This window comes from Triticum urartu, chromosome 4A (genome assembly GCF_056163025.1).
Source record: "Triticum urartu cultivar PI428250 chromosome 4A, HENAU_Tu73, whole genome shotgun sequence".
Taxonomy (NCBI): domain Eukaryota; kingdom Viridiplantae; phylum Streptophyta; class Magnoliopsida; order Poales; family Poaceae; genus Triticum; species Triticum urartu.
This window is the reverse complement of record NC_141876.1, coordinates 164356520-164367347: the sequence shown is the minus strand read 5'-3', so window position 1 is coordinate 164367347 and position 10828 is coordinate 164356520.

The following is a 10828-nucleotide window of genomic DNA, read 5'->3' as shown; positions in this document are numbered from 1 at the left end:
GAAGAGAGTCCAACAGCAGCATGACGGCGTGGTGGTGATGGAGTGGCAGTTCTCCGGTAGGGCTTCGCCAAGCTCACATGGAGGAGGAGATGTATTGGAGGGGAGGGGCTGCGCCAGGTGCAAGGGTATGGCCGCCCTCCCACCCCTCCACTATTTATAGGTGGGGAGAGAGGGGGCCGGCCCCCTTATATCCCATCTAGGGTTGGGGGCGGCGGCCAAGGGGGGGAGGAGTGCCTCCCAAGTCAAGTGGAGGCACTCCCCCTTAGGGTTTCCCCTCTCCCATGCGCATGGGCCTTGGGGGGGGGGCTGGTGCCCCTGGTCCATTAAGGCTAGGGAGCCCCCCTACAGCCCATGCTGCTGTATTGGACGTGGTGGAACATTTTCTGGACCTCCAGACCCCTCCGGAATCCTCCGGAACCTTCCGGAAACTTCCCGGTACAATACCGGAAAAACCGAACTTTTCCTGGAACCCAAACAATAACTTTCCATATATAAATCTTTACCTCCGGACCTTTCCGGAACTCCTCGTGACGTCCGGGATCTCATCCGGGACTCCGAACAACATTCGGTAATCACATACAAGTCTTCCTAATAACCCTAGCGTCATCGAACCTTAAGTGTGTCGACCCTACGGGTTCGGGAACCATGCAGACATGACCGAGACATCTCTCTGATCAATAACCAACAGCGGGATCTGGATACCCATGTGGCTCCCACATGTTCCACGATGATCTCATTGGATGAACCACGATGTCAAGGATTCAGTCAATCCCGTATACAATTCCCTTTGTCTATCGGTACGATACTTGCCCGAGATTCGATCGTCGGTATCCCGATACCTCGTTCAATCTCGTTACCGGCAAGTCTCTTTACTCGTTCCGTAACACATCATCCCGTGATCAACTCCTTGGTCACATTGTGCACATTATGATGATGTCCTACCGAGTGGGCCCAGAGATACCTCTCCGTTACACGAAGTGACAAATCCCAGTCTCGATTCGTGCCAACTCAACAGACACTTTCGGAGATACCCGCAGTGCACCTTTATAGCCACCCAGTTACGTTGTGACGTTTGGTACACCCAAAGCATTCCTACGGTATCCGGGAGTTGCACAATCTTATGGTCTAAGGAAATGATACTTGACATTAGAAAAGCTTTAGCATACGAACTACACGATCTTGTGCTAGGCCTAGGATTGGGTCTTGTCCATCACATCATTCTCCTAATGATGTGATCCCGTCATCAACGACATTCAATGTCCATGGTCAGGAAACCGTAACCATCTATCAATCAACGAGCTAGTCAACTAGAGGCTTACTAGGGACATGGTGTTGTCTATGTATCCACACATGTATTGGAGTTTCCTATCAATACAATTCTAGCATGGATAATAAACGATTATCATGAACAAGGAAATATAATAATAACTAATTTATTATTGCCTCTAGGGCATATTTCCAACAGTCTCCCACTTGCACTAGAGTCAATAATCCAGTTCACATCGCTATGTGATTAACACTCAAGGTCACATCCCCATGTGACTAACACCCAAAGAGTTTACTAGAGTCAATAATCTAGTTCACATTACCATGTGATTAACACTCAATGAGTTCTGGGTTTGATCATGTTATGCTTGTGAGACAGGTTATAGTCAACGGGTCTGAACCTTTCATATCCGTGTGTGCTTTACAAATCTCTATGTCATCTTGTATATGCAGCTACCACGCTCTATTTGGAGCTATTCCAAATAACTGTTCTACTATACGAATCCGGTTTACTACTCAGAATCATCCAGATTAGTGTCAAAGATTGCATCGGCGTAACCCTTTACGACGAACTCTTTTACACCTCCATAATCGAGAAAATTCCTTAGTCCACTAGTTACTAAGGATAACCTTGACCGTTGTCCTGTGATCCATTCCTAGATCACACTTGTACCCCTTGACTGACTCATGGCTTGGCACACTTCAGGTGCGGTACACAACACAACATACTTTAGAGCCTACGACTAAAGCATAGGGGACGACCTTTGTCCTTTCTCTCTATTCTGACGTGGTCAGGTCTTGAGTTTTACTCAATACTCATACCCTATAACACAACCAAGAACTCCTTCTTTGCCGATCTATTTTTGAACTCCTTCAAAATTCTGTCATGGTATGTGTTCGTTTGAAAGTACTATTAAGCGATTTTGATCTATCCTTATAGATCTTGATGCTCAATGTTCAAGTAGCTTAATCCAGGTTTTCCATTGAAAAACACTTTTCAAATAACCCTATATGCTTTCCAGAAACTCTACATCATTTATGATCAACAATAGTCAACAACATATACTCATCAGAAATTCTATAGTGCTCCCAATCACTTCTTTGGAAATACAAGTTTCTCATAAACTTTGTATAAACCCAAAATCTTTGATCATCTCATCAAAGCGTACATTCCAACTCCGAGATGCTTACTCCAGTCCTTAGAAGGATTGCTGGAGCGTCGCATACTTGTTAGCATCTTTTAGTATTGTCAAAAAAACTTCTGGTTTTATCACATACAACCTTTCCTCAAGAAAAACGTCGAGGAAACAATGTTTTTGACATCCTATCTGCAAGATTTCATAAATAATGCAGTAACTGCTAACATAATTCCAACAGACTCTTAGCATCGCTACGAGTGAGAAAGTCTCATCGTAGTCAACTCCTTTAACTTGTCGGGAAACATCTTAACGACAAGTCGAGCTTTCTTAATGGTGACACTTACCATCATTGTCCGTCTTCCTTTTAAAATCCATCTGCACCCAACAGCCTTGCAACCATCAAGTAGTTCTTTCAAAGTCCATACTTTGTTTTACATATGGGTCATTTCTCAGATTTTATGGCCTCGAGCCATTCATCGGAATCCGGGCCCACCATCGCTTCTCCATAGCTCGTAGGTTCATTGTTGTCCAGCAACATGACTTCCAAGACAGGATTACGTACCACTCTGAAGTAGTACACATCCTTGTCGACCTATGAGGTTTGGTAGTGACTTGATCCGGAGTTTCATGATCACTATCATAAGCTTCACTTCAATTGGTGTAGGTGCCACAGGAACAACTTCTTGTGCCCTGCTACACACTAGTTGAAGTGACGATTCAATAACCTCATCAAGTCTTCACCATCCTCCCACTCAATTCTTTCGAGAGAAACTTTTCCTCGAGAAAGGACCCGTTTCTAGAAACAATAGCTTTTGCTTCCGGATCTGAAATAGGAGGTACACCCAACTATTTTTGGGTATTCTATGAAGATGCATTTATCCGCTTTGGGTTCGAGCTTATCAGCCTAAAACTTTTTCACATAAGCGTAGCAGCCCCAAACTTTTAAGAAACGACAGCTTAGGTTTTTCTAAACCATAGTTCATACGGTGCCGTCTCAACGGAATTGTGTGGTGCCCTATTTAAAGTGAATGTGGTTGTCTCTAATGCCTAACCCATAAACGATAGTGGTAATTCGATAAGAGACATCATGGTATGCACCATATCCAATAGGGTGCAGTTACGATGTTCGGACACACCATCACACTATGGTGTTCCAGGCGGTATTAGTTGTGAAACAATTTCCACAATGTCTTAATTATGTGCCAAACTCGTAACTCGGATATTCATCTCTATGATCATATCACAGACATTTCATCATCTTGTCACGACGATATTCAACTTCACTCTGAAATTACTTGAACCTTTCAATAATTCAGACTTGTGTTTCATCAAGTAAATATACTTAGCATCTACTCAAATCATCTGTGAAGTAAGAACATAACGATATCCACTATGTGCCTCAGCACTCATTGGACTGCACACATCAAAATGTATTACTTCCAACAAGTTACTTTCTTTTTCCATCTTACTGAAAACGAGGCCTTTCAGTCATCTTGCCCATGTGGTATGATTTGCATGTCTCAAGTGATTCAAAATCAAGTGAGTCCAAACGATCCATCTGTATGGAGTTTCTTCATGCATATCTACCAATAGACATGGTTCGCATGTCTCAATCTTTTCAAAAACGAGTGACTCCAAAGATCCATCAACGTGGAGCTTCTTCATGCGTTTTACACCAACATGACTCAAATGGCAGTGCCACAAGTATGTGGTACTATCATTACTATCTTATATCTTTTGGCATGAACATGTGTATCACTATGATCGAGATTCAATAAACCATTTATTTTAGGTGCAAGACCATTGAAAGTATTATTCAAGTAAACGGAGTAACCATTATTCTCCTTAAATGAATAACCGTATGGCGATAAACATAATCCAATCATGTCTATGCTCATCGCAAACACCAAATAACAATTATTTAGGTTTAACACCAATCTCGATGGTAGAGGGAGCGTGCGATGTTTGATCACATCAACCTTGGAAACACTTCCAACATATCGTCATCTCACCTTTAGCTAGTCTCCATTTTATTTCGTAGCCTTTTAATTCGAGTTACTAACACTTAGCAACTGAACCGGTATTTTAATACCCTGGTGCTACTAGGAGTACTAGTAAAGTACACATTAATATAACGTATATCCAAAATACTTCTGTCGACCTTGCCAGCCTTCTCATCTACCAAGTATCTAGGGTAGTTCTGCTTCAGTGACCGTTCCCCTTATTACAGAAGCACTTAGTCTCGAGTTTGGTTCAACCTTGGGTTTCTTCACTAGAGCAGCAACTGATTTGCCGTCTCATGAAGTATCCCTTCTTTTCCTTGCCCTTCTTGAAACTAGTGGTTTAACCATCAACAATTGATGCTCCTACTTGATTTCTACTTTCGCGGTGTCAAACATCGCGAGTTGCTCAAGGATCATCATGTCTATCCCTGATATGTTATAGTTCATCACTAAGCTCTAATAGCTTGGTGGCAGTGACTATGGAGAACTATCACTATCTCATCTGGAAGATTAACTCCCACTCGATTCAAGCGATTGTAGTACTCAGACAATCTGAGCACATGCTCAACGATTGAGCTTTTCTCCCTTAGTTTGCAGGCCTAAGAAACTTGTTAGAGGTCTCATACCTGTTGACGTGGGCACTAGTCTGAAATTCCAATTTCAGTCTTTGGAACATATCATATGTTCTGCAACGTTTCAAAAACGCCTTTGGTGCCACAATTGTAAACCATTAGTATTACGTACTGAACTATCACGTAGTCATCAAAACGTGTATGTCAGATGTTTTCCAACATCTACAGACAACGCTCGAGGTTCAACGCACTGAGCGGTGCATTAAGGACATAGCCCTTCTGTGCAGCAATGAGGACAATCCTCAGTTCACGGACCCAGTCCGCATAATTGCTACTGTCAACTCTCAACTAAATTTTCTCTAGGAACATATCTAAAACAGTAGAACCAAAGCATGAGCTACGACATAATTTGCAAAGACCTTTTGACTATGTTCATGATAATTAAGTTCGTATAATCAAATTATTCAATGAACTCCCACTTAGATAGACATCCCTCTAGTCATCTAAGTGATACATGATCCGAGTCAAATAGGCCGTGTCCGATCATCACGTGAGACGGACTAGTCATCATCGGTGAACATCTTCATGTTGATCGTATCCACTATACGACTCACATTCGACCTTTCGGTCTTCCGTGTTCCGAGGCCATGTCTGTACATGCTAGGCTCGTCAAGTTAACCAAAGTGTATTGCGTGTGTAAATCTGGCTTACACCCGTTGTATGCGAACGTTAGAACCTATCACACCCGATAATGACGTGGTGCTTTGGAACAACGGAGCCTAGCAATGGTGCACAGTTAGGGGGAACACCTTCTTGAAATTATTGTGAGGGATCATCTTATTTATGCTACCATCATTCTAAGCAAATAAGATGTAAACATGACAAACATCACATGCAAATCATAAAGTGACATGATATGGCCAATATCATCTTGTGCCTTTGATCTCCATCTTCGAGGCGCGGCATGAACACCAGTGTCACCGGCATGACACCATGATCTCCATCATCGTGTCTTCATGAAGTTGCCTCGCCAACTATTACTTCTACTACTATGGATAACGGTTAGCAATAAAGTAAAGTAATTACATGGCATTTTCATTGACACGCAGGTCATAAATAAATTAAGACAACTCCTATGGCTCCTGTCGGTTGTCATACTCATCGACATGCAAGTCATGATTCCTATTACAAGAACATGATCAATCTCATACATCACATATATCATTCATCACATCATTTTGGCCATATCACATCACATAGCATACCCTGCAAAAACAAGTTAGACGTCCTCTAATTGTTGTTGCATGTTTTACGTGGCTGCTATGGGTTTCTAGCAAGAACGTTTCTTACCTACGCAAAACCACAACGGTGATATGCCAATTTCTATTTACCCTTCATAAGGACCCTTTTCATCGAATCCGATCCAACTAAAGTGGGAGAGACAGACACCCGCTAGCCACCTTATGCAACTAGTGCATGTCAGTCGGTGGAACCTGTCTCACGTAAGAGTACGTGTAAGGTCGGTCCGGGCCGCTTCATCCCACAATGCCACCGAATCAATATAAGACTAGTAACGGCAAGCAAATTGAACAAATCATCGCCCACAACTACTTTGTGTTCTAATCGTGCATAGAATCTACGCATAGACCTAGCTCATGATGCCACTGTTGGGGAACGTAGCAATAATTCAAAATTTTCCTACGTGTCACCAAGAGCAATCTAGGAGATACTAGCAACGAGAGAGAGGGAGTGCATCTTCATACCCTTGAAGATGTCTAAGCGGAAGTGTTCAAGAGAACGGGGTTGATGGAGTCGTACTCGTCGTGATCCAAATCACCGATAATCCTAGCGCCAAACGGACGGCACCTCCGCGTTCAACACACGTACGGAACGGCGACGTCTCCCGCGCCTTGATCCAGCAAGGAGGAGGGAGAGGTTGAGGAAGAGAGTCCAATAGCAGCACGACGGCGTGGTGGTGATGGAGTGGCAGTTCTCCGGCAGGGCTTCGCAAAGCTCACGCGGAGGAGGAGAGGTATTGGAGGGGAGGGGCTGCGCCAGGTGCAAGGGTATGGCCGCCCTCCCACCCCTCCACTATTTATAGGTGGGGAGAGAGGGGGCCGGCCCCCTTAGATCCCATCTAGGGTTGGGGGCGGCGGCCAAGGGGGGGGAGGAGTGCCTCCCAAGTCAAGTGAAGGCCCTCCCCGTTAGGGTTTCCCCTCTCCCATGTGCATGGGCCTTGGGGGGTGGGGGCTGGTGCCCCTGGCCCATTAAGGCTAGGGAGCCCCCCTACAGCCCATGCTGCTGTATTGGACGTGGTGGAACATTTTCCGGACCTCCGGACCCCTCTGGAATCCTCCGGAACCTTCCGGAAGCTTCCTAGTACAATACCGGAAAAATCAAACTTTTTCTGGAACCCGAACAATAACTTTCCATATATAAATCTTTACCTCCGGACCATTCCGGAACTCCTCGTGATGTCCGGGATCTCATCTGGGACTTCGAAAAACATTCGGTAATCACATACAAGTCTTCCTAATAACCCTAGCGTCATCGAACCTTAAGTGTGTAGACCCTACGGGTTCAGGAACCATGCAGACATGACGGAGACATCTCTCTGGTCAATAACCAATAGCGGGATCTGGATACCCATGTTGGCTCCCACATGTTCCACGATGATCTCATCGGATGAACCACGATGTCAAGGATTCAGTCAATCCCGTATACAATTCCCTTTGTCTATCGGTACGATACTTGCCCGAGATTCGATCATCGGTATCCTGATACCCCGTTCAATCTCATTACCGGCAAGTCTCTTTACTCATTCCATAACACATCATCCCGTGATCAAGTCCTTGGTCACATTGTGCACATTATGATGATGTCCTACCGAGTGGGCCCAGAGATACCACTCCGTTACACGGAGTGACAAATCCGAGTCTCGGTTCGTGCCAACCCAACAAACACTTTCAGAGATACCCACAGTGCACCTTTATAGCCGCCCAGTTACGTTGTGACGTTTGGTACACCCAAAGAATTCCTACGGTATCCGGGAGTTTCAAAATCTCATGGTCTAAGCAAATGATACTTGACATTAGAAAAGCTTTAGCATACGAACTACATGATCTTGTGCTAGGCTTAGGATTGGGTCTTGTCCATCACATCATTCTCCTAATGATGTGATCCCGTCATCAACGACATCCAATGTCCATGGTCAGGAAACCGTAACCATCTATCAATCAACAAGCTAGTCAACTAGAGGCTTACTAGGGACATGGTGTTGTCTATGTATCCACACATGTATCTGAGTTTCCTATCAATACAATTCTAGCATGGATAATAAACGATTATCATGAACAAGGAAATATAATAATAACTAATTTATTATTGCCTCTAGGGCATATTTCCAACACTAAGCACTTCTCCTATTCCAAGAAAGATCAATCTAGTAGTCCAAACCAAACTGATAATTCGAAGAGACTTGCAAAGATAACCAATCATACATAAAAGAATTCAGAGAAGATTCAAATATTGTTGATAGATAGACTTGATCATAAACCCACAATTCATCGGTCTCAACAAACACACCGCAAAAAGAAGATTACATCGAATAGTTCTCCACAAGAGAGGGGGAGAACATTGTATTGAGATCCAAAAAGAGAGAAGAAGCCATCTAGCTAATAACTATGGACCCGTAGGTCTGAGGTAAACTACTCACATTTCATCAGAGGGGCTATGGTGTTGATGTACAAGCCCTCCGTGATCGATGCCCCCTCCAGTGGAGCTCCGGAACAGGCCCCAAGATGGGATCTCGTGGATACAGAAAGTTGCGGTGGTGGAATTAGGTTTTTGGCTACGTATCTGATCGTTTTTGTTTCGGTGGAATTAGGTTTTTGGCTCCGTATCTAATCGTTTGGGGGTAGTAGAATGCTCTCATCATGCACAACCCCGATGACAAGCCAAGATTCATACTTTAGTAATCTCAAACCTATATACTTTCACGCAATATATGAGCGCGGGCCATGGACATAGCACTATGGGTGGAATAGAATATAACGAGGGGGGTTACATGGAGAAGACAAAAAGGAGAAAGTCTCACATCAACGAGGCTAATCAATGGGCTATGGAGATGCCCACCGATTGATGTTGTTGCAAGGAGTAGGGATTGCCATGCAACGGATGCACTAGAGCTATAAATGTATGAAAGCTCAACAAAAGAAACTAAGTGGGTGTGCATCTAACTTACTTGCTCATGAAGACCTAGGGCACTTGAGGAGGCCCATTGTTGGAATATACAAGCCAAGTTCTATAATGAAAATTCCCACTAGTATATGAAAGTGCAAAACAAGAGACTCTCTATCATGAAGATTATGGTGCTACTTTGAAGCACAAGTGTGGCAAAGGATAGTAACATTGTCCCTTCTCTCTTTTTCTCTCATTTTTTTGGGCCTTCTCCTTTTTATGGCGTTTCTCTTTTTTATGGCGTTTCTCTTTTTTTATGGCCTTTCTCTTTTTTTTATAATTCCTCACTTGGGACAATGCTCTAGAAAATGATGATCATCACACTTGTATTTATTTACAACTCAATGATTACAACTCGATACTAGAACAAAAGATGACTCTATATGAATGCCTCCGGCGGTGTACATGGATATGCAATGGACCAAGAGTGACATGTATGAAAGAATTATGAACGGTGGCTTTGCCACAAATACTATGTCAACTACATGATCATGCTAAGCAATATGACAATAATGAATGTGTCATGATAAACGGAACGGTGGAAAGTTGCATGGCAATATATCTCGGAATGGCTATGGAAATGCCATAATAGGTAGGTATGGTGGCTGTTTTGAGGAAGACATAAGGAGGTTTATGTGTGAAAGAGTGTATCATATCACGGGGTTTGGATGCATCGGCGAAGGTTGCGCCAACTCTCAATGTGAGAAAGGGCAATGCCCGGTACCGAAGAGGCTAGCAAGGATGGAAGGGTGAGAGTGCGTATAATCTATGGACTCAACATTAGTCATAAAGAACTCACATACTTATTGCAAAAATCTACAAGTCATCAAAAACCTCGGCACTACGTGCATGCTCCTAGGGGGATAGATTGGTAGGAAAATACCATCTCTCATCACAGACCGCCACTCATAAGGAGGACAATCAAATAACACCTCATGTTTCAAATTTGTTACATAATGTTTACCATACGTGCATGCTACGGGACTTGCAAACTTAAACACAAGAATCTCTCAATTTCACAACTACTCAACTAGCGCGACTTTGATATTATTACCTCCATATCTCAAAACAATCATCAAGCATCAAACTTTTCTTAGTGTTCAAAACACTCATAAGAAAATTTTACTAATCTTGAATACCTAGCATATTAGGATTTTAAGAAAATTACCATGCTATTTAAGACTTCAAAATAATCTAAGTGAAGCATGAGATATCAATAGTTTCTATAAAACAAATCCACCACCGTGCTCTAAAAGATATAAGTGAAGTACTAGAGCAAAACTATATAACTCAAAAGATATAAGCAAAGCACATAGAATATTCTAGCAAATTCCAAATCATGTATGGCTCTCTCAAAAGGTGTGTACAGCAAGTATGATTGTGGTAAACTAAAAAGTAAAGACTCAAATCATACAAGACGCTCTAAGCAAAACACATATCATGTAGCGAATAAAAATATAGCTCCAAGTAAAGTTACCGATAGAAGTAGACGAAAGAGGGGATGCCTTCTGGGGCATCCCCAAGCTTTGGCTTTTAGGTGTCCTTAGATTATCTTGGGGGTTCCATGGGCGTCCCCAAGCTTAGGCTCTTGCCACTCCTTGTTCCATAA